Below are 23,314 nucleotides of genomic sequence, written 5' to 3'. Positions count from 1 at the left end.
TGAAAGCTGAAAATTGTCCTGGGCAGGAAGGGGGTGAAAGTGCTGGGTATTGAAGTAGTTAACTCTCTTTTTAAGTAAAAACACAATTTTAGTTCTCCTTGTGATACCCAATAGTATTGTTCTGCTGTTTTCCTGGAAGGCTGATGCTTGCTTTTCCCCTCTCAGCAAGGTTATTACAATGATTTATGATAGCTGGTAACAACGCAACAATAACATTGTATTAAGCAGCTTCCAGTGAGCACTCCACATTGTTCCAGTTTATCCCAGTGCATTAGAGTGTCTAAAAAGAGCATTTATGGAACCTGTACTTTGCATGCATAAGAAACTATCACAGCAGGGTCACCTGCATTTCAGCAACATATACAGTATTACATCAAAATGTCCTTCTGAGGGACAGATAGAAAATGTGGACAAGTCGATTTCTTATATTACAAGCTTTTTATATAATCATTTTATACATACCTCCCAACTGTCCCTGATTTCCAATGTCCCTCTGTCCCTCATTCCTCCTCATTTGTCCCTCATTTTGGTCTGATCTACATAGATGTATATAAAATGCACTTTTTATCTATCAAAATGTGTTTTCCAGCGCTAAACTTATCATCTGATTTCTAAATTGCTGCATTTATAAATTCCAAAAGCCAATATAAAGGAATAGTAGTGGTAAAAAAAGCACTTGTGGGTTTAACCAATTTTGTTTTTTTGTACAATTCTCCTTTAAGGGGTGTGGTAATTGGTGTGTCCTATGCTTGCATACTTTTGCTGATAGGTGTCCCTCATTCCCATCTCAAAAAGTTGGGAGGTATGTTTATATTGTATGCATAAAACATCACAATGGTCATTTACAGGTAGAAAATAAAAATGAACTTTAATTTGTCTTATATAAAGGTAGATCCATATAGTCATAAAGCACATAACATTTCAGACAATGTCATGAAGACTGCATTGTCACTTGCAACAGTTGTACAATGTGTGGAGCTTATATGACACACTTAAAAAAGCAAGGTTTGTGTACAGTTTTAGCAGAAACCTTCAATTATGCTGGAACAAATTGGCCATTTGAGCATTCACATTACAGGAATGATTCTTTTAGTTGGAGTTAGGATGCTGTGACCACTAATCTGAAACTGTATGGCCAGTATAAGGACTTCCACTTGCCTCACTAAATGCATTTCATTAAATAGTAGGGTTACTAAATACCTCTCTGGAGGCTGCAGTTCAGCCTAGGTCCCTGAGATGACAGCCCCATGGTTTTAAGATATGCCTTCTTTTATCTTACTAAATACGAGTGCTTTTTTTCACTGCTTTTAGTAATGAACACTAACTTGCTACACTTAGAATCACCCTCTGGTGTCCATTTGACTCTATTGCAGATAACCTTCAGGCCTCTTGCACACTGCAGCTTGAAAAAGCTCAGTACAGCTTATTTTTTTACTGAATTAAAATACAGCCCATTCATTGTAATGTGCCTATGCACACAGGCGCGTAAACAAGCACCGTCTATTCTTCAGTAAAAAAATAAATAGAAAAATCTGCATTTTTGGTCAGTAATTTACGCCTCATGTGTGCAAATGCATACAGGTTTGTCCATTGACATTGTCAATGCGAGAACAAGCTTCTGCACATGTGCAAAAATGTGCGTGAATTTGTACAAAAATTGTGCCAACATATGTGCTCGAAAATACATTAAAAAAGCCGTCTGAAAAAGTAGATGCTCAGACAGGAGTATCGTGTGCAAGAGGCCTTAATCTGCTGAGGTACTGCTCTAGGGCCAAGCAAGCTGTCTTTATATGGACTTATGAAATGTATTTAGCTCTTACTACTTTTGAGGCTACTATTTACTAAATACTGTACACCTTCATGTGGGGTATTTATATGATGTTTTACATCTCTTTTTTAAAATGACTAATACATTTTGTAATTATTTTTATGTGATTTCTCATTAAACCTTTAAAAATTGACGGTGATTTTTCCTTAACAGGTGATAGTACTCCCTGGTAAATAAGAAGAACCTACTAGGTATATATATCATAGGTTAAGAATCTGTAATGTGCAGCATGGTGATGTCACTTAACAATGCATATTTAACACTAAAACACAATGTCCTATATTGCAACCACTGTATCTGTTAAGGATCAGCATTGTTACTCTAATGCCCCGTACACACGGTCGGATTTTCCGATGGAAAATGTCCGATCGGAGCGTGTTGTCGGAAATTCCGTCCGTGTGTGGGCTCCATCGGACATTTTCCATCGGATTTTCCGACACACAAAGTTGGAGAGCAGGAGATAAAATTTTTCGACAACAAAATCCGTTGTCGGAAATTCCGATTGTGTGTACACAAATCCGACGGACAAAGTGCCACGCATGCTCAGAATAAATAAAGAGATGAAAGCTATTGGCCACTGCCCCGTTTATAGTCCCGACGTACGTGTTTTACGTCACCGCGTTCAGAACGATCGGATTTTCCAACAACTTTGTGTGACCGTGTGTATGCAAGACAAGTTTGAGCCAACATCCGTCGGAAAAAATCCTAGGATTTTGTTGTCGGAATGTCTGAACAAAGTCCGACCGTGTGTACGGGGCATAAGCTGCTTTCCTAAGCTGCGCCTCTGTCCAGTGAGGAGAAAGAGAGCAGAGAGAGCCTCTGCTCTCGTGCATGGCGCTGGATCAAGATTGGGCTCAGGTAAGTATAAGCGGGTGGTGGGGGGAACTGCATACCTTAATTCAGAGAATGCATCAAGATAAAAAAAAAAAAACCTCTAAACCGTACCCCTGATTACCACCGCTTATGAGTAGTGGTGCTCCCGGATCATGGATCAGAGTGGAGGAATCTCCATTTTATACACTTCACTTGCAGAAACATTTGAGAAACCTGCCTATGCAGTGGGTTTGGAACAAGAACTGGATGATAGTTGGGAGTTAGACACCTGGCACCAGTGTGAATTGCAAACAAGTCATTACGCAATGGTATCATGTCCCTCTTCGGTTAGTGAAGATCTCCCCTGGACACATCCCCCCTATGCTTTAGAGGCTGTGGCTACTTAGGCTCTCTCTTGCATTCTTGGTGGATGTGCCCCCTGTATACGAGGCTTCTGGAATAGGATCTTTCAGCACAGGGTCACAGGGGCCGCTATCCCCAAAACACCACAAGTCGCTTTATCGAACAGGAACAGGGTCCAGGGGGCAGGAGGTTAGGTGGGCGTTAGAAAAAAGTTTAGTGACTTCCTCTATAGTAGCTGGGTTAAAAGAGGGAAGCATTGATTGTGCAGGAGGATAAGGAGTGTAAAGTGAGGGAGATAGCTGTAGAGTGGATATCTCAAGATGAATTGTCTCAATCTTATTTTGTAAGTGATTAGCAATCTTCTGGGCAGTGAGTAAGTTAGTGGGTGGAGGTAATGGAGGACAAAGTAGAGTGATAAAGGTAGAAAAGAGTTGACGGGGACTGCATGAGACTTAGTCTTATGCCACAGACGCTCAAGATTGCGACTCTGTTATTTGAGGCTTCTGGTATTGTCTGTTTGCCAAGGTTGTAGCGGTTGGGGCCTGATTCTGTGTGTAGTGAGGAGGCAAAGGTTTCCAGGGTGGATGACAGTCAACTGTTGTAGACAGAAGTGGCTAAGTTGGGGCAGGACAAGGATGAGATTTTGTCGTAGAGACAATCTGTAGCAGAAAAAAGAAGAGGGGTTAGGATGGCGAAGGTTTCTACAGGTAATAGTTTGGTAGTTGGAAGGCAAGGAGGAGTGAAACTAATAAGGTGGTGATCAGAGAGAGGAATAGGAATATTGGAAAGGTTGTGCAGAGTGCATAGGTAGGAGAATATGAGGCCAAAGCAGTTGCCAACAGAGTGAGTAGAAGCGTGTGTCAATTGTTTTAGATCAAAAGAGGATGTTAGGCTCAGCAGCTTAGAAGTAGTGGGAGTGTTAATATTAACAGGAATGTTGAAGTCACCAAGAATGATTGTTGGAATTTCAGAAGAGAGAAGAGTAGGGTAGCCAGGCAGAGAAGTCATCAAGGAAGCTTGATACCGGTCCAAGGGGGTGATAGATCACAGCAATTCTCAATGAAACTGGAGAAAATAGACAAATACAGTGAGCTTCAAATGAGGAGAGAGACAGAGAGGGGGGTGGATGAAGAACCTGAAAAGTGCTTTGAGGGGATAGTAGGATTCTAACATCACATGCTGACTCTGGGGCTTTGGCAGAGACCTATTATGAGGGATTCACCTCTCCACTTTATTCTCCAGAGGCAGGATTATGAATTGCATAGGAGATACTCATTGGTCACCTGGTATTACCCATGGTTGAGACATCAAGATACAGTCTCCTTTTCCATCTTCCAGTTTTCCATAGGCTTCTGGCTTTGGCTTTTGCCACATTTGCAGTATCCTATCCCCCTATTGTCTGTACCTCCCATCGGATAAGGTCAGGCTTTTTGAGGTCATCTCATACCCTGGGGTAAGGTCTTTGGAATATCCAGGTGGCGCTTACTAATTTTAGCCACAAATATCATACTTATTATTATGTTACCTTTGGTACTGCATGGCGCTTCTAGGGGCGTCATTGGTAAGCAATATATGATTCATTAGATTCTTCAGTATTAATCTACTATGCACTGTATCCTAAGTGTGTGATATATTAAAATCTATTAACCATTAAAACTTGTTAATAACTGTATAACTATGAGATTGCATTTACTCTTGTAGAGGTTTTTGACTGACTCCTCCTGAAAAAGCGGTGATAACCGCAAAACATGTAGAGAATCTTAGAGAATCTTATCATCCGTTTTCATTACTGTGCACGGTTTTGAGTGCACATTGTATGTACTTGTGTACTAACTGTTTTTAACCATGTCTGTTCTTTAATAAACTGTAAAAGAAAATTCTTTTAAATTGGTTTGATCCTTGGGTACTGAGATAGTCCTCGACTTTTCACTGCTGAGGGCCATATTTGGAGCAGCCCCAGACACTTCCCCTTCTTTCCAATATCCAATATTTAAGGATGATGGTACCTGCTAAGGATGAGCCGAACACCCCCCAGTTCGGTTCGCACCAGAACATGTGAACAGGCAAAAAATTTGGACGTACACGCGAACACCGTTAAAGTCTAATTTTAAAGGCTTATATGCAAGTTATTGTCATAAAAAGTGTTTGGGGACCTGGGTCCTGCCACAGGGGACATGTATCAATGCAAAAAAAAGTTTTAAAATTGCCATTTTTTTGGGAGCAGTGATTTTAATAATGCTTAAAGTGAAACAATAAAAATTTAATTTTAAATATCATGCCTGGGGGCTATCCTTAGTATGCCTGTAAAGTGGCACAGTTTTCCCATGTTTAGAACAGTACCATAGCAAAATGACTTTTCAAAAGGAAAAAGTCATTTAAAACTGATCGCAGCTGTAATGAATTGTCGGGTCTCAGCAATATAGATAAAACTAATTTTAAAAAACGGCATGGGTCCCCCCCCCAGTCCATTACCATGCCCTTTGGGTCTGGTATGAATATTAACCGGTTCAATACAGGGCATTTTCACCCCCCTCCTTCCCAGACCAATTTTTAGTTTTCAGCGCTGTCGCACTTTAAACGACAATTGCGCGGTCGTGCGATGCTGTACCCAAACAAAATTGACGTCCTTTTTTCCCCACAAATAGAGCTTTCTTTTGGTGATATTTGATCACCTCTGCGGTTTTTATTTTTTGCGCTATAAACAAAAGAAGAGCGATAATTTTGAAAAAAACACAATATTGTATACTTTTTGCTATAATAAATATTCCCATTTTCTTTTAAAAAAACAATTAAAAAAACAAGTTTAGGCCGATATGTATTCTTCTACATATGTTTGGTAAAAAAAATCGCAATAAGCATATATTGATTGGTTTGCGCAAAAGTTATAGCGTCTACAAAATACGGGATAGATTTATGGCATTTTTTAAAAAGTTTTATTAATTTATTTATTTATTTTTACTAGTAATGGCAGCGATCTGCGATTTTTTTCGTGACTGCGACATTATGGCGGACACATCGGACACTTTTGACACATTTTTGGGACCATTCACATTTATACAGCGATCAATGCTATAAAATTGCATTGATTACTGTATAAATGTGACAGACAGGGAAGGGGTTAACCAATAGGGGGACACGAGGGGTTAAATGTGTTTCCTAGGGGAGTGATTCTAACTGTAGGGGGTGTGGACTCACAAGGGGGGAGACCGATCGGTGTTCCTCTGTACTGGGAACACAGATCGGTCTCCTCTCAACTGACAGGTCGTGGATCTGTGTGTTTACACACACAAATCCACGGTCCAGCTCAGTTAACGGGCAATTGCGGGTGCCCAGCAGACTTTGCGGCTGCCGGGCACACGCACCAGGTCCCGAGCAACAGGCCCAAGCAACGCGGCGGCGCGCGCGCCCCCTAGACAGCAGGGAAGCCAAGGACATCATATGACGGCCACCCAGGATGGGAGATCCCATCTGCGGCTGTCATTTGACAATACGCCAGTATTGAAGTGGTTAAGGGGAACCTCGAACCAAAAATGTAAAAAAAAATTGCGTGGGGTCCCCCCAAAATCCATACCAGGTCTGAAGGGCCTGGTATGGAAATTAAGGGGAACCCTGTGCCAAATTTTTTAAAAAATGGCATAGGTCCTCAGACCCTTCAGGACAACTAAAGCACTTGTCACAAACCCAGATTTTTTATTTCGGAGAAACAAAAGGGGGGAATGGGACTTTAAATGAAACAGTTGACAGATTGGGGTTAGAAGTAAAAATACAATTTATTACATATGATTTGTGCTGATATATGCTTTCAACATGTGGAAGATTAACAGTGCATATGCACCAAGCATAGTCTATATATATACATGCATGAAGAACAAGCAGTATTAAATTCCAGTACTCCAATTACTGGAATTTAATACTGCTTGTTCTTCATGCATGTATATATATATAGACTATGCTTGGTGCATATGCACCGTTAATCTTCCACATGTTGAAAGCATATATCAGCACAAATCATATGTAATAAATTGTATTTTTACTTCTAACCCCAATCTGTCAACTGTTTCATTTAAAGTCCCATTCCCCCCTTTTGTTTCTCTGAATCCGGGATGGAGGCACTATCCCGTGCCTCACTCAAAGTCCCAAACCTCTATTTAAGATTTTTTATTTCCACAACATTTTATTTTTACAACACCAGAACCCACCGACAGGGCAATCTGGACACTTTCGTTCTAAAAACTCTACTACCAAATCCATCTGTAAATGTTCTACACTAGAGGCTACCAATGCCCCAGCTTCTTTAAATATCATTAACCTCACCCCTTCACATGGACCACTGAAGAGAAGATGATCCTACATTTGGAGCTAGGCTTTTGTCCATTAGAACCCATTAATATTTTTGAAACAATCAAAGACCTCTACCTTTTTTGTCCACAACCTAACCTTTAGGTTCATTTTTGACAAAGACAGGAAAACACTCAATTTGGAAAAGGTATTAGCTGAGAGAACCAAGCACTTCTCCATGCAGGAGCTTAGAGCTTTACAGGATCTCATGCTTTTATAGGAGGAGGGGGCGATTGACGGTGATCGGTCTGGTGTTTATGACAAAGGGTCCAATTCAGCCTCTCTGGGGTCACCTGCTCCCGCCTCTTCTCCATTGGAGGTGAGGGTGAATCCTAGTCAATTCAAGGTAAAATCATGTAAGTTTCCGGACCCCATGACCTGCCCAGCGGTGTGGGCTTTTCTACATGAAACAATTAAGGCACTCAAGAGGCTTCCTATACCAATCTCTGTTTGGGATGATGGGAGAGATCTGTCTTTGTAGATGAGTCTCTACAGTCAATTCATGCCTTTGTTGGTATAGGTTTATCGACGATCTCTTCATCATCTGGACAGGAACCTATACCGAGCTTACTGAATTTATTGATCACCAGAATATGAATCAGTTTAACCTACGCTCCACTTTCAGTTTTGATTGTAATCACATGCCTTTCCTTGACTTAAAGATCATCAAGGACTCCCGTGGCCAGATTGCTAGAGACCTTTACCGGAAGCCCACAGCAGGCAACACACTGCTCCATGCCTCTAGTACCTATCCCCATTCTCTGGTACGCTGCATTCTGTATGCCCAATATCTCAGGCTGTGTTGTAACTGCACAGAGGACAGGGATTTTTATACTCAGGCTGCTGCCTTGCGTCTCTTAGCACGGGGGTATACTCGGACCAATCTCAGGAAGGCCTTTACCAAGGCCTCCGCATGGACCAGATCGTCGTTACTCTTTGGCTCTCCTCGTGTAAAGCAACTAGCAACTGTCAAATTAGTTACCATGCTGCGATCGACGCCACCATGGTGGGAGGTGTTGCTGACGTGAGTTTTGGACCCCAGGGTGAGCTCATTACCCAAGATTTTAGATTTGGACGAAGTAGAGTTGAGTATTCTATTGAGCTCCAGAGCTTGCTAGGGTTTGGCTGGAACCACTCAGTGAGCTGGTCCAGTATCGCCGCTGTGTGGTAGTCTTCGAAGTCTATTGTCCCTGAGCCTCCCGCTGATCTATGGTACCTAAGTGACGCGTGTGCACATCTAGGTTTGGCGCCATGCCAGATGGTTTTGTTAAGCATATATTGTAGCAATTTGAAGTAGTATTTAGGCAAGGGGATGGGGAGAGTCCTAAACAGGTAGAGAATTTTAGGCAGGTGGAGCATTTTGAATGCTGCGAGTCTTCCAGACCAGGAAAGGTTGTGTTTGGTTATGACTTGTGATTCTATCTTTAATTTGGTAAGGAGAGGTTTGAGGTTGGCTGTAAATAGGTGTTTGACTGATTTAGTGAGATGGATTCCCAAATATGAGATGCTATGGTCAGCCCAGGCAAAGGGAAATTGGGCTTGTAGTAAGTTTCTAGTGGTAGCATCTAGTTTAATGTCCAAGACCTGTGACTTAGTTACGTTAAGTTTGTAGTAAGACACACGTCCAAACCAATCTAGTAGTTTTTGGGCTTCAGGTAGGGAGAAAGTCGGGTTAGTGAGTATTAGTATGACGTCGTCGGCAAAGAGACTGATCTAGTGTGATATTTTGCCTATCCTGAGGCCTGTGATTAGGGGGTTTGAACGGATGTGTTCCGCTAGTGGTTCCATCAGCATGTTGAAGATCAGTGGGGACAGTGGGCAGCCCTGGAGAGTACCGTTCGTTATGTGGAATGGTTGTGAAAGCATGTCTGCAGAGTATACTTTTGCAGATGGGGCAGAATACAAGGCCATTATAGCATTATAGATGAGATCTTTGAAGCCAAGCTTAGTCAATACTGCCCTTAGGTAGGTCCAGTGGACTCTATTAAAAGCCCTCTCTGCATCCAGCTCTTTCTCCTCAGGGATTGATGTCAGCCTTGGAGCCTTACTCAGCATTTGCTGATCAATTTCCCACGGTGGACGACAAGGCTGACACCAATTTACTTCGCGTCCGGACGCTGTTCATGTTTTATGTTTTTGTTTAATGTTGTTTTGTTCCCCCTGTCTGTGGTCGCGACAGACCAGCCCTTATAGGTGGTCGGCGATATTTTATTAGGTACAGTACTATATTGGGTATCTACCCTTTTACTTGCAACTTGTGTTTATGCCAATAAATTTTCACTTTTGATACATACACCTGTATTTTGTTCTTCCGTTAGCCCCGCTTTTCTCTGTCCCCTCCTGTTTGGAATACTTTTTGCACTTTTGCCGATGGGGCAGAATACAAGGCCATTATAGCGTTATAGATGAGATCTTTGAAGCCAAGCTTAGTCAATACTGCCCTTAGGTAGGTCCAGTGGACTCTATCAAACGCCTTCTCTGCATCCAAAGAGAGGAGCAGAGAAGGCGTTCCACTAGATTCAATATGGTGTATTAGGTTTATCATCCGTCTTGTGGCATCAGGGGCCTGTCTGTTCTCCCATCCGTTTGCGGGACATTGTCGGCCGTCACTCCGGGAGGGTGTAAGGCAATTTTGGGGTTAATCCCACTGTTCTGTGGGGTCTAGTGTTCTCCCTCACTGTGGAGCTATGAGATCAAGCAGGCATCTTCAGCGCCGGCTAGCCATGCCCCCCTCAAATTAGTTACCAAATGTTCTGCCCACCACGGTGTACCACGGAGCCTCCTTTTGGACCATTGGCATCTGTTAACTGACCATCATGTTCTGGGGAAGTATGTCAGGCCCAACCCAGAACTAGTGTTCAACAGGGCAACATCCCTGAGACAGACTTACTAGTAGCCACTATCGAGCGGAACCCCCGGCGGTCATAGTCCCCCCGGGTACCTTTCGTTGTGGCCTTTTCCCATGCTGCCCCTGGATTTTAGAAGGCACAACCTTTGTGGTCCCCAATGGAGAACTTTTTTCGTCCCCTAAACATGCCAACGGTGGCATTAGGGGAGTCATCTATCTCATGGTCTGTGCCTGCAATGCCTTTTACGTAGGCAAGACCATTAGAGAGCTCAGACAAAGAATGTTAGACCATTTGTATTATTTGTCCAGTGGCAAATTTACCACTGTAGGGCGCTACATAGGCTTACATCATAGATTCCAGCCCGAAGTGGTTATGGTCCTAGAGGTGGTTCCAGAGGATCTGCGGGGGGGAGATTGGGATCAATTGATCCTTAGATGGGAGACCACCTGGATAGAGTGATTAAACGCTCTTATACCGCCAGGTCTTAATGAAGCTCTCTCATACAAACCCTTTCTATGAAGTGACGTCTTGCATAAATCCCAACTTCTTCCTTCCCCTTCCCCTAACCCCCATGCCCATTTTGTTCCCCCCCATTACCCTTCCTGCTTCCTTTTTCCCCTTCACCTCCTGCCCTCCCCCACCCGTTGCCTTCCCTTTGGCCTCATCCATCCATACCCACCTTCATGTGCAGCAGCCTCTTGTTTAGTATCTATTTTGACTAGATTATTGTCCCCCTTTTTTATTCATTTAGGATCCGTATGACCATTATATGTGATCCCTGCGGTGAGACTTTTTGATTGAGGATTAATCTATATGCATTTTTTCACCTGCTGTATTGTAAGGATGCCGTAACGCTACTGCAGTGCATTATGCCTTGCAGCTACTGTTCGATATTCAAACCCTTGCTGTATTTTTTCCCGGTATTATGTTTACTACTTCACCTTTGTACAATCCTTGGTTGAGCTCACAGGGTGAGGCTTACTATTTCCCCAGTGGCAGGCATGTGTCTCTCCAGGATGGGGGAGTGCCCCCACTTCGACTGGGGGGAGGCTTTCCCCTCCTACCCTGAGTGACGGCCTCCAGCTGCCTCCTCTTTTGGTCACATGTGTGCGCGGCATTGTCCACGCATGCGTGGTGTAGAGAGACGGACCCGGTGATGTCAGACACAGGCGTAAGCCGGCGTCATTGGCATGGCTGGGTTGGAGAAACTTATAGGGTGCATTCAGCAGCCCTCAGTCAGACGGCTGCATCCAGGGGCAAGTTTGGAAGAGTGGCTTGCTGTGGTAAGTTTGCTATCAACTGCACATAAGCTGTGATGTATGCTAGCGGCACCCTCCACTATAGTGGTGGTTGGTGCCTGCGCACTCAGTAATGGGTGTATGCATTTGTCAGCCCATGCTTTGGACTCATTATCCTCGGCTGTCATGCTTTCATCTTTTATATGTACCCTTATTTATCTGTTACAGAGGACCGATCGCTAACTGCGACCGACCCATCTTGATTATTCTCAGTATTGTTGTTGATACAATAAATAAAATATAGTGATCTCGCGCAACAGTGAATAATTGCTACACCAATCATAAACAATTTAAACCAAAAATGAAAGTGAACCGATGAATAATAAATAAATATGAATAAAAACAATAATAACCAACAAAATAATGGGACAATGAAAAAATGGTGTTGACAAATCAAGAAAGTTCATATAGCAAATCCTCTTCTTATTGGGTGATCAGCTCAAATTAAGTCAGTCCCAGAATGTGGCGATGGTATATATATATATATAGCCCACAAAAATAATGAAGAGGAAAGATAGCAAATATCCACAAATGTGCTCACAGAACTCTCACCTCTAATCCATGGATAATCAGCGTATACATAATTGGACGCTTCTCTGCTGTGTAGGTTGGTAACCACTAGGGTGTGCTCCGTCACCGTGTAGCCGATATCTAGTATCCAAATCTACACACCTCCATATTAAATGTAGGGGAAGGGAAAAGAAAAAGCCTCCAATAGTGTAGTATGTTTAAATAATAAACCAATTTATTAAGCAAATTCAACTCTTACATAAAAGCAAAGATATAAATGCAGGATTTCAAACAGTTTGGCATGTTAGCGCCAATCTCACGTCACTTCTGGTATCTCGTAACGTCCACTCACGGCCACTCCCTACGCGTTACGTCATCGCGTGACTTCATCAGGGGACAACAGGATACACTTTGCACTTTATTGTTATATATTCACTGATTTATCTATTTTTAATACACTTATTTATTTATTTACCTTTACTACAGTTTTTTTTTGCAACACATTATAGTAGCGCAAAGGCTTTTCATTTTTCATTGTTGTTGATACGCTGCCACAGCCTGTCTAATATGTTTGGGACATATTTGGAAGTACCATGTCGGTGGGAAGTAATGGTAAAAAGGTAGCGGCAAAGCTGCAAGCACACATGTAGAGATATGGATTGTTCTTTTAAAGTTATCCAGATGAAGAAGTTATTCAGAGTGACTCTTTATCAACTCTCTATTAAATATACTTCCATCGTCCCTGATTGAAGAGATCATTGAGAAATGATTTCTTGACTGTCCGCAATTGTACTCAGATTTTCTTGTATGATTCATGAAAGATGACAATGTAACAGAAGAGCATCTCAAAGGAAGTCCTTCTCCCATCCCAGTTTATGTTGTTGAATAAAGCATTAAGAAAAAGCATTAAAGACTGTGACTTTTAAATCTATGGGATGCGAGGGTTGAGTAGTAAATGTGAATTACGGATATAGCAAATATTCAGCCGCTCCTTCGGGGGGTAAGGGCTACATGTGGGGGCTCGTCCAGGATATCTGTTTCACATTTGCCGCTAACCATCTCCCATAGCAATGAAAACCTGCATTTCAGTGATTGTTGCCAAGATAGCCGGCAGTATAACAGTACCTGCCGCCAGGGGTCGCTGGGGAGGACTTTGAAAATATACAGCTACAGTTCCTGAACCAACAAGTGGGGGGGGTGAAGCCACGCCCTGGGGGAAAAAGTTTCAGTGTTCAGCATGCCACGCACCAGAGCAAGATGGCGGAAAGTGTTGAGGACACGTTCGCTGTGCAGCTGCTGTCTGATGTGCAGGACCGGGTTCTGGTTGACACCGGTGTTCGGTTGGAGTTAACCGGAGGATTGGCGCTGGGAGTGATTGACGGAGTAGAGAAGCTCTGTATGCTATGTCCTGGATGTCGGAGGCCTACAGTTGGAGTCACAGCCTGGGCTCAGTGTGGACATTGCGGGATCCAGTTGACAAGATTGGGACCCGTCCAACAGGAGGTCAAGTACTATTTTGTTAAAGAAAAAACGGGACTTTGTCTGCCGCGGGAACTGGTGATTCGGAAGGCCAGAGAGGGTCATGTGCCACTTGCAGCAGCGGTAGAGGAGCTCCCGCCTGATTCGGCTGAATCAGAGCCATCAGGAGATCAGGTAGGATCTACTGACAAAGCCTGTGACTTTGTTGGGGATTCGGGGACTGTTGAAGTTGTTGCCCAGTCTTCGGAGGGAACCTCTGAGAAGCCAGTTAACAGTGAGCCCTTTGATTTACCTGTCCAGAAGGAGCCTAAACCACAGGAGGGGGATCCCTTGGGTGAGCCGGACAGGTTAAACGAAGATCGGGTTATAGATTGGGGATCACCACAGATCTTGCAGAAATATGGATCAATGAGTGATCTATTTGAATAGTCATGCCCTGAAGAGTTTGATTCAAGTGAGGAGGAATGTTTTATTGAGAGTTCGACTTCAGTGGAGGCTTCCACAGGAGTGTCTGGTTCAGCTAAAGTTTCAACACCTCCATTTAATGTGACAAGTACCATTGTTCCTAGCAGACCAGCTATATTTCAGAAATGGGTCAGTAGAGCTACTGACACGTGTGTCCTGCCTGGCCAAGGAAAGGCTAAAGACTTACCTAGACTCTCTAGATTTCAGAGAGAGGTGCAGCGAAAGGTGGTGCAAGAATGGGGTTTTGATTTTCCATATGTCCCGGAACAAGTTATGGACATTGTGGAAAGTTCCCGGGAATTATGGGAGGATGAACTTGTGTGGGATTACCTTCATGTTCCCAAGCCAAAAAGGACACCTGACAGTGAGGTTTGGGTTTGGTTCAAAGACATTCATCGAGAATGGAAGCTTGGAAGAGCGATCCACAAAGACAGAGTGTTGGTGGTAAAAGCTGGACAAAATACTCGCAGTTACTCTATCTCGGTGAGAGGACCGGGAGATAGTCGCAAGAGGTTGCCTGACCCGAGATATTATTTGTAGAAGAATTGTATTCACAAGTATATGTCTTTTACCCAGATTGACTGCAGGATGGCAGATGGGTTAGGGTGGGTTTTCCCCAACTGAACTGTTAAGCAGGCAACTCGGACCCGCATGCCCCAGGTATCATTACCCGTCTATACTCCCACCTTACACTACCGCCCCCAGATCTCCCCACCTATGCACAGCGATGGTTAAGGGACCTCGATGTTACCCTTGAACTGGATGACTGGACGACCATATGGTCTAACACAAAAAACTCATCCCTAAATGTTGTTGCTTCAGAAGCGAATTATAAAGTGTTAATGCGCTGATATCTTGTTCCAGCTAGAATCGCTAAATTTCTACCTGAGTCCTCTCCAAGCTGTTTTAGGGGGTGTGGAGACAGGGGCACACACCTACATATTTGGTGGACATGCCCCCTGGTGCAGTGCTTTTGGGCAACGGTATTCCAGATGGCATCCACCCTCCACCAAATTACTTTATCTCCTAGCCCTACAGTGGCCCTCCTTAACCTTTTTCCGCAAGATTACACCAGAACACAATTCCGTCTCCTCCTACACTTATTTACCGCAGCCAAACAGACGATTGCTAAGGCTTGGAAAACACCCACTCTTAACATAGTCAAAATGAAGAATAGGATTACCCAAGCAATGATACATAGCAAAATTGAAGCAAGAATTCTAGATAAAGTCCCTCAACATTCCAGAACCTGGCAACCCTGGGTTGAACATTTTTTACCAGCGGATATTTACGAAAGCCTGGTGTTACTTTAGGTGGGACTTAACATCACCTGGAGACTTTGGAATGGTTCCTGTGCCCGCGCGGGCTGACCCATACCTCCTCCCTCTCTGTTTCTCCTACCCACATCTCCTTCTCCTAGCCCCCCTCTTCATTACTACTTTTCCTCTTTTCACTCTTCTACCCCACCCTATCCTCCAAATTTAAATATTGGTAATGTACTCTGTTACATGCAATAGTTTGGTGGCCTCCCCACCACTGTTGTCAGGGAATGGTCAACACCTTATTGTAGTAAAACTGGGAAGGTAGCTCCCTTTAATCTTTCATATATCTAATCATACTGACCCAGCATGTTGCTTGATTAAGTATATTCCTGCTGCTATATTATCCAGTTTTCTGTATGCTCATGTTCTTCTACATTACTTTTATGTACACTGTCATCTGTTCTTACGATTCTATGTATTGAACTTAATGTAACAGTTGTATGTGAAATTACCAATAAAATATTTGAAAAGGAACTGTTAAGCAGGAGACTCGCATTCACAAGGACAAAGTTAAGCACACTAGGGTGTGCTGTCTCTGCTTGAATCCCTTTGTAGCACAAGTACTTCTTCAAGGACTCTTATTTAAGAGCCATACAGAAAGTTTATGTTGCCAACGGACAAACGGATTTATCTGCCGAGCATGTCTATTGGGATGCGCTTTGCAGGAGTACTGTTGGACTCCTTTTAAGGGAGCGATTATCTCAATGGGACCATACATGCCATAAAGAAATGTATATTGTTTAAATTACCTGGTAGAGGATTATAACCCCCTCTGTGTGGTAATGTTTGTGTAGTAGTTAGAAATTATTGCGTGTTTTTCCTTAGGTATAATGGAGATGTGACGGCTGTCCATTCCACAGAAGAAGGCCTGTGGTAATCAGAGTATTCCTCCCACGGGAGCAGTGCTTTGGTTTCACTTGTATTGAGTGTTAAATGTAGGGATCTACAGTCAGGCCATGTAAATATTTTCTTTTGAATGTTAATATTGTATACTGTGATAGGTATGTTAACCCTGTTTAATGTTTATTCCCTTTTTCCCCGTTCCCCTTGATGTAATGAGATGCTCTTCCTTCCTTGAAATTTTAAGGAGTCACTTTGAAATGTATTCCCCACAACTGGGGACAGTTGTGATTCAAGTGGGGGGTGTATGTAGCGGGTACCTACTTTTATGTAGGTGACCTTTTCTTGATAGCTTTCTGATACAGGTAAATTTAGACAGGCTGATGCTATTTGCAGCAGGCCTGTATTGTGTGATTTCTTTATTTGAGTGACAGGTGTTTATGTGTTGGTCTCGGCCAATCATTAATTTGCTTGGTAATCCCGGGACTCTCATTTAAAAAGGGGGGTCACATGGTGCCCGGGAGTTTGAGTCCAGTCCTGCTCTGAGGAGCGAGAGAGCCAGCCTGGTTCCTGGAGGGGAAGTTGGAGGTTTTCCCCTCCGGGGAGCCAACGGAGCTTCACCCTAGCGAGAAGGGTGGAGATCCAGTCCTCATGGAGGAACAGACGACATCTTGCCGCGTGTAGTCATGGATGTCATAGGCCACCCCTGCAGGGAGGGGAACAGGCCACAAAGAGATAAAGGAAACTGAGGAACATTGCGGAATGAAGTAGCAACAAAGCGGAAGGAAACTGGGCGATTGATCTTTTATGAGTGGCACATGGACTATCGATCACGTGAGTGAAAGCCCAAGGGAAAGGTACTGCCAGAGACTGAGGGTTGTTGGTGCACAAGTCAGTGAGATGGGCAGTGATGGCTTATGACTTTGAGTTCAGCATTGCCCCGGGATTCCAATCAGTCAAGCAGGAGGAGTTATTCAGATTTGCTCTCCTTTAGCCTAATTTGGAAGTACCATGTCGGTGAGAAGTAGTGGTAATAAGGTAGCGGTGAAGCTGCAAGCACACATGTAGAGATATGGATCGTTCTTTTAAAGTTATCCAGATGAAGAAGTTATTCAGAGTGACTCTTTATCAACTCATTCTCTATTAAATCTACTTCCATCGTCCCTGATTGAAGCGATCATTGAGAAATGATTTCTTGACTGTCCGCAATTGTACTCAGATTTTCTTGTATGATTCATGAAAGATGACAATTTAACAGAAGAACATCTCAAAGGAAGTCCTTCTCCCATCCCAGTTTATGTTGTTGAATAAAGCATTAAGAAAAAGCATTAAGGACTGTGACTTTTAAATCTATGGGCTGCGAGGGTTGAGTAGTAAATGTGAATTACGGATATAGCAAATATTCAGCTGTGCCTTCGGGGGGTAAGCGCTACATGTATAACTATGAGGTTGAATTTACTCTTGTAGATGTTTTTGACTGACTCCTCCTGAAAAAGTGGTGATAACAGCAAAACATGTAGAGGATCTCATCAGGATACACAGCTCAGCTCCCCTCCATTGGGGTTTATTTGTTTATCATCCATTTTCATTACTGTGCATGGTTTTGAGTGCACACTGTATGTACTGTTGTACTGACTGTTTTTAACCATGTCTGTTCTTTAATAAACTGTAAAAAAAAAACTTTAAAATTGGTTTAATCCTTGGGTACCAAGATAGTCCTCAACTTTTCAGTGCTGAGGGGCATGTTTGGAGCAGCCCCAGGCACTTCCCCTTCTTTCCAATATCCAATATTTAAGGATGATGGTACCTACCCCTATCCCCAGTTTTTCATTGAACGAAGCTTTATTTACCAGTATAATTTAGGATGCTTGGTCCTTGTCTCTCTCCTGCTAGTGAAGTCATATCCTTACATATTTTGTATTAATTTGGTACCTTTAACATGATCTGACACACTGTATATATTATCACTACTAGAGTATCTAGAATAATTATATGGATCTTTATACAATATCGCATTGTTCTATATATTGTATTTTAGTTTGTATTTTTTTTCCATGAGTTTTGTGCTGGAATTGAGAGACAATGATGTTTGTTTTGCATTCTGGTGTCCCCTGGATGTTGTAGGAGCTGCTACACTTACTGCACATACGCAGCGATGTCATGGCAGGTGCGCCGTGACGTTTTTGTGTCATAACATTTATTTACGCTGGTCGCGTCATGCTGTTTTTTGCCGTTTTGGCACCAATAGCGGCCATTTCAGGTATATTTAAAGAGATCCATTACGTGGAAAGGTGACAGTAGCCTCTGAAGCAGCCGGCGTGTTCCGTGAAACGGTCAACTTCCAGCTTGGTCCCATGCAGCCAGCCTTTGGGTTACCTCCTCTCCTACCTCTTCCATTCCTTTAGGGGACTGATATTATCCTGGATATGGACTTATATACCTTTATTGCTACGGAACACAGCTTGGACTTTTCAAGATCCACATGGATGGCTAAGTACATTTCCTTTACTCGAGTGTTACATTTTTTTTGTTTCTCTTCAAATTACACTGATGGCTCCTACACTGGACAATGATAAACCACATATTACACAGTTGGAGAAGTTTTCATATGTCATTCATTTGCCAATTAAGGGAGGACAGCAGATGCCTTGCTAATGAACCACAAGAGCACTATATGTGATAACATGGACATCCCTTCCTGGGAGTTTTTCAGTTGTATTTGATGCTCACCATATCAGCCACCATTTCACTCTCATTTACATATAGTTAAATAGTTACATAGTTACATAGTAGGTGAGGTTGAAAAAAGACACAAGTCCATCAAGTCCAACTTATGTGTGTGATTATGTGTCAGTATTACATTGTATATCCCTGTATGTTGCGGTCATTCAGGTGATTGTCTAATAGTTTCTTGAAGCTATCAATGCTCCCCGCTGAGACCACCGCCTGTGGAAGGGAATTCCACATCCTTGCCGCTCTTACAGTAAAGAACCCTCTACGTAGTTTAAGGTTAAACCTCTTTTCTTCTAATTGTAATGAGTGGCCACGAGTCTTATTAAACTCTCTTCTGCGAAAAAGTTTTATCCTTATTGTGGGGTCACCAGTACAGTATTTGTAAATTGAAATCATATCCCCTCTCAAGCGTCTCTTCTCCAGAGAGAATAAGTTCAGTGCTTGCAACCTTTCCTCATAACTAAGATCCTCCAGACCCTTTATTAGCTTTGTTGCCCTTCTTTGTACTCGCTCCATTTCCAGTACATCCTTCCTGAGGACTGGTGCCCAGAACTGGACAGCATACTCCAGGTGCAGCCGGACCAGAGCCTTGTAGAGTGGGAGAATTATCGTTTTATCTCTTGCGTTGATCCCCCTTTTAATGCATGCCAATATTCTGTTTGCTTTATTAGCAGCAGCTTGGCATTGCATGCCATTGCTGAGCCTATCATCTACTAGGACCCCCAGGTCCTTTTCCATCCTAGATTCCCCCAGAGGTTCTCCCCCCAGTGTATAGATTGCATTCATATTTTTGCCACCCAAATGCATTATTTTACATTTTTCTACATTGAACCTCATTTGCCATGTAGTCGCCCACCCCATTAATTTGTTCAGGTCCTTTTGCAAGGTTTCCACATCCTGCGGAGAAGTTTTTGCCCTGCTTAGCTTAGTATCGTCTGCAAATACAGAGATTGAACTGTTTATCCCATCCTCCAGGTCGTTTATAAACAAATTAAATAGGATTGGTCCCAGCACAGAACCCTGGGGAACCCCACTACCCACCCCTGACCATTCTGAGTACTCCCCATTTATCACCACCCTCTGAACTCGCCCTTGTAGCCAGTTTTCAATCCATGTACTCACCCTTTGGTCCATGCCAACGGACCTTATTTTGTACAGTAAACGTTTATGGGGAACTGTGTCAAATGCTTTTGCAAAATCCAGATACACCACGTCTACGGCCTTCCTTTATCTAGATGGCAACTCACCTCCTCATAGAAGGTTAATAGATTGGTTTGGCAAGAACGATTCTTCATGAATCCATGCTGATTACTGCTAATGATATTGTTCTTATTACTAAAATCTTGTATATAGTCCCTTATCATCCCCTCCAAGAGTTTACATACTATTGATGTTAGGCTAACTGGTCTGTAATTCCCAGGGATGTATTTTGGGCCCTTTTTAAATATTGGTGCTACATTGGCTTTTCTCCAATCAGCTGGTACCATTCCAGTCAGTAGACTGTCTGTAAAAATTAGGAGCAACGGTCTGGCAATCACTTGACTGAGTTCCCTAAGTACCCTCGGATGCAAGCCATCTGGTCCCGGTGATTTATTAATGTTAGGTTTCTCAAGTCTAATTTTAATTCTGTCCTCTGTTAACCATGGAGGTGCTTCCTATGTTGTGTCATGAGGATAAACACTGCAGTTTTGGTTACTGAAGCCCCCCGATTCACTCGTGAAGACTGAGGAGAAGAATAAATTCAATACCTTCGCTATCTCCCCATCCTTTGTAACCAGATGTCCTTCCTCTTTCTTTATCGGGCCAATATAGTTTTTCCCCCCCTTTTTACTGTTTACATACTTAAAGAATTTCTTGGGATTTTTTTTGCTCTCCTCCGCTATGTGTCTTTCATGTTCTATCTTAGCCGTTCTAATTGCACCCTTACATTTCTTGTTGCATTCTTTATAAAGTCTGAATGCTGAGGATGATCCCTCAACCTTGTATTTTTTGAAGGCCTTCTCCTTTGCTTTTATATGCATTTTTACATTGGAGTTAAGCCAACCAGGATTTTTGTTCGCTCTTTTAAATGTATTACCCAATGGGATACATTGGCTAATGCCCTTATTTAATATGCTCTTAAAGTAAACCCATCTCTCCTCCGTATTCTTTGTTCCTAATATTTTATCCCAGTTTATGCCTTTTAGCAAGGTTTGTAGTTTAGGGAAGTTGGCTCTTTTGAAATTCAGTGTCTTTGTGTTCCCTTTATGTTTCCTATTTGTGTGATTTATACTGAAACTAATTGACCTGTGATTGCTGTTACCTAAATTGCCCCGTATTTCCACATCCGTGATCAGGTCTGTATTGTTGGTAATCAGTAGATCCAGTAATGTTTTATTTCTAGTTGGTGCATCTACCATCTGACCCATAAAATTGTCCTGCAAGACATTAAGGAACTGGCGGGCCTTAAATGAATGCGCGGTTCCCTCCGCTCAGTCTATGTCTGGATAATTAAAATCCCCCATTATGATAACACTTCCCATCCTTGCTGCTAATCCAATTTGTGATAGGAGATCCGTCTCCACTTCCTCCCTCAGGTTAGGGGGCCTATAGCATACTCCCAGTATTATTTTCCCCTTAGCTTCATCCCTTTGGAGCTCTACCCATAAGGATTCCACCTCCTCTCTTGCTCCCTCAGTGATGTCATCTCTCACATTCGCTTGTACATTATTCTTGATATATAGGCATACCCCTCCCCCTTTTTTACCCTCTCTATCCTTGCGGTATAGGGTATACCCTTGAATGTTTGCCAGCCAATCATGAGAGCTGTTGAACCAGGTCTCTGAAATTTCCACAAAATCCAAATCCTCCTTGTACAACAGTATCTCTAGTTCACCCATCTTGTCCGCCATGCCCCTGGCATTGGTGAACATGCCACATAGTTTAGACCGGTCGCATATTGTCCTCGTATTGGGTGTTTCGAGATTGCAACTAGGACTTGCTATTATACTTACCTTGTGTTTTTGTGCTTTGGTCAACCTACCACTAATGCCCCCAGTACTACCCTCTGGAATATCTTCCGCGCTGGCTATATCTGTCTCTGGACCCTCCCCCCCATCGCCTAGTTTAAAAACCCCTCTAACTTTTTGGCCATCTTCATTCCCAGCAGATCTGCACCCTCCTCATTTAGGTGCAGTCCGTCCCTTCTATAGTACCGGTTACCGACTGAGAAGTCGGCCCAGTCCTCCAGGAACCCAAACCCCTCCTTGCTACACCAGCTCTTCAGCCACTTGTTTACTTCCCTAATCTCCCTCTGCCTTTCTGGTGTGGCTCGATGTACCGGTAGTATTCCTGAGAATACTACCTTGGAGGTCCTTTTCCTCAATTTAGCTCCTAAGTCCCTAAAATCTTTCTTTAGGACACTCCATCTGCCTCTGACTTTGTCATTTGTGCCAACGTGCACCATGACAGCCGGGTCTTCCCCAGCGCCTCCGAGTAGTCTGTCCACGAGATCCGTGATGTGCCGAACCCGAGCGCCCGGTAGACAACATACTGTTGGGCGCTTCAGGTCTTGGTTACAGATTGTCCTCTCTGTCCTTCTAAGAATTGAGTCCCCTACAACCAGAATCTGTCTTTCCTTTCCCTTTGCTGCCCCCCCACTCTCACTGGAGGAGTTCTTCCCCTGGCAGCTAGGAGAGTCCCTCAGCTCCATCAGTGCTGGTCCCTGACTGGTTTCACCAATGTCACTCAATGTAGCGTACTTATTGGGATGCTCCAGTCCTGGATCGGCCTCCCTGGTACTTCCCACTCTACCCTTCCTGACTGTCACCCATCTACTCTTTGCTAGTGCCTGCACCTCTTTGTCTTCACCCGCCTCTGTGCTGGCCCCTGCCGTCGCCTGCCGTGTACGTTCCTGGCTCTCCTTTAGTATGGAGGGACTTCTCAGTGCTGACAGTTGCTTCCCCAGATTCAGAACCTGGGCTTCCAGGGAAACAATGTGCTTACATTTTGCACAGCAGTATTTGCCCTCGATCGGACGATCAAGGAATGCATACATGCAGCAAGATGTACAAAGAGTCGCCTCTCCACACCCGCCGGGCATCGTACCTATTAAATTTAGTGAGGATTTGAGGATTTTACCCTGTCCAAATTACCTAACAGCTAGCTTCCTGGCACTAATACTCAAGACAATACACAGGTACACAACAAGACAATACCCAGGTACTCACAGACCTACGTGCAATCTCAGAACAGTCACAGACCTACATGCACTCGCAATACTCAAGTATACAGTACACAATACACAAGTACTAACGATCCACACACACTACTCAGAAAACACTCAGGCACTCACACTACACAGGTACTATGACCCCTGTTATAACCACCTATTTTAAACTCTGGTTTTTAACTCACCACTTATACCAGTTCCACTTACACTAAGTTCCACAGCCTCAGACTGAGCACTCTCAGAATGAGTCCTACACAGAGTTATAT

Source organism: Aquarana catesbeiana, linkage group LG04 (genome assembly GCF_042186555.1).
Source record: "Aquarana catesbeiana isolate 2022-GZ linkage group LG04, ASM4218655v1, whole genome shotgun sequence".
Taxonomy (NCBI): Eukaryota; Metazoa; Chordata; class Amphibia; order Anura; family Ranidae; genus Aquarana; species Aquarana catesbeiana.
The sequence above is the reverse complement of the archived record's forward strand: the minus strand, read 5'-3'. Positions refer to the sequence as shown.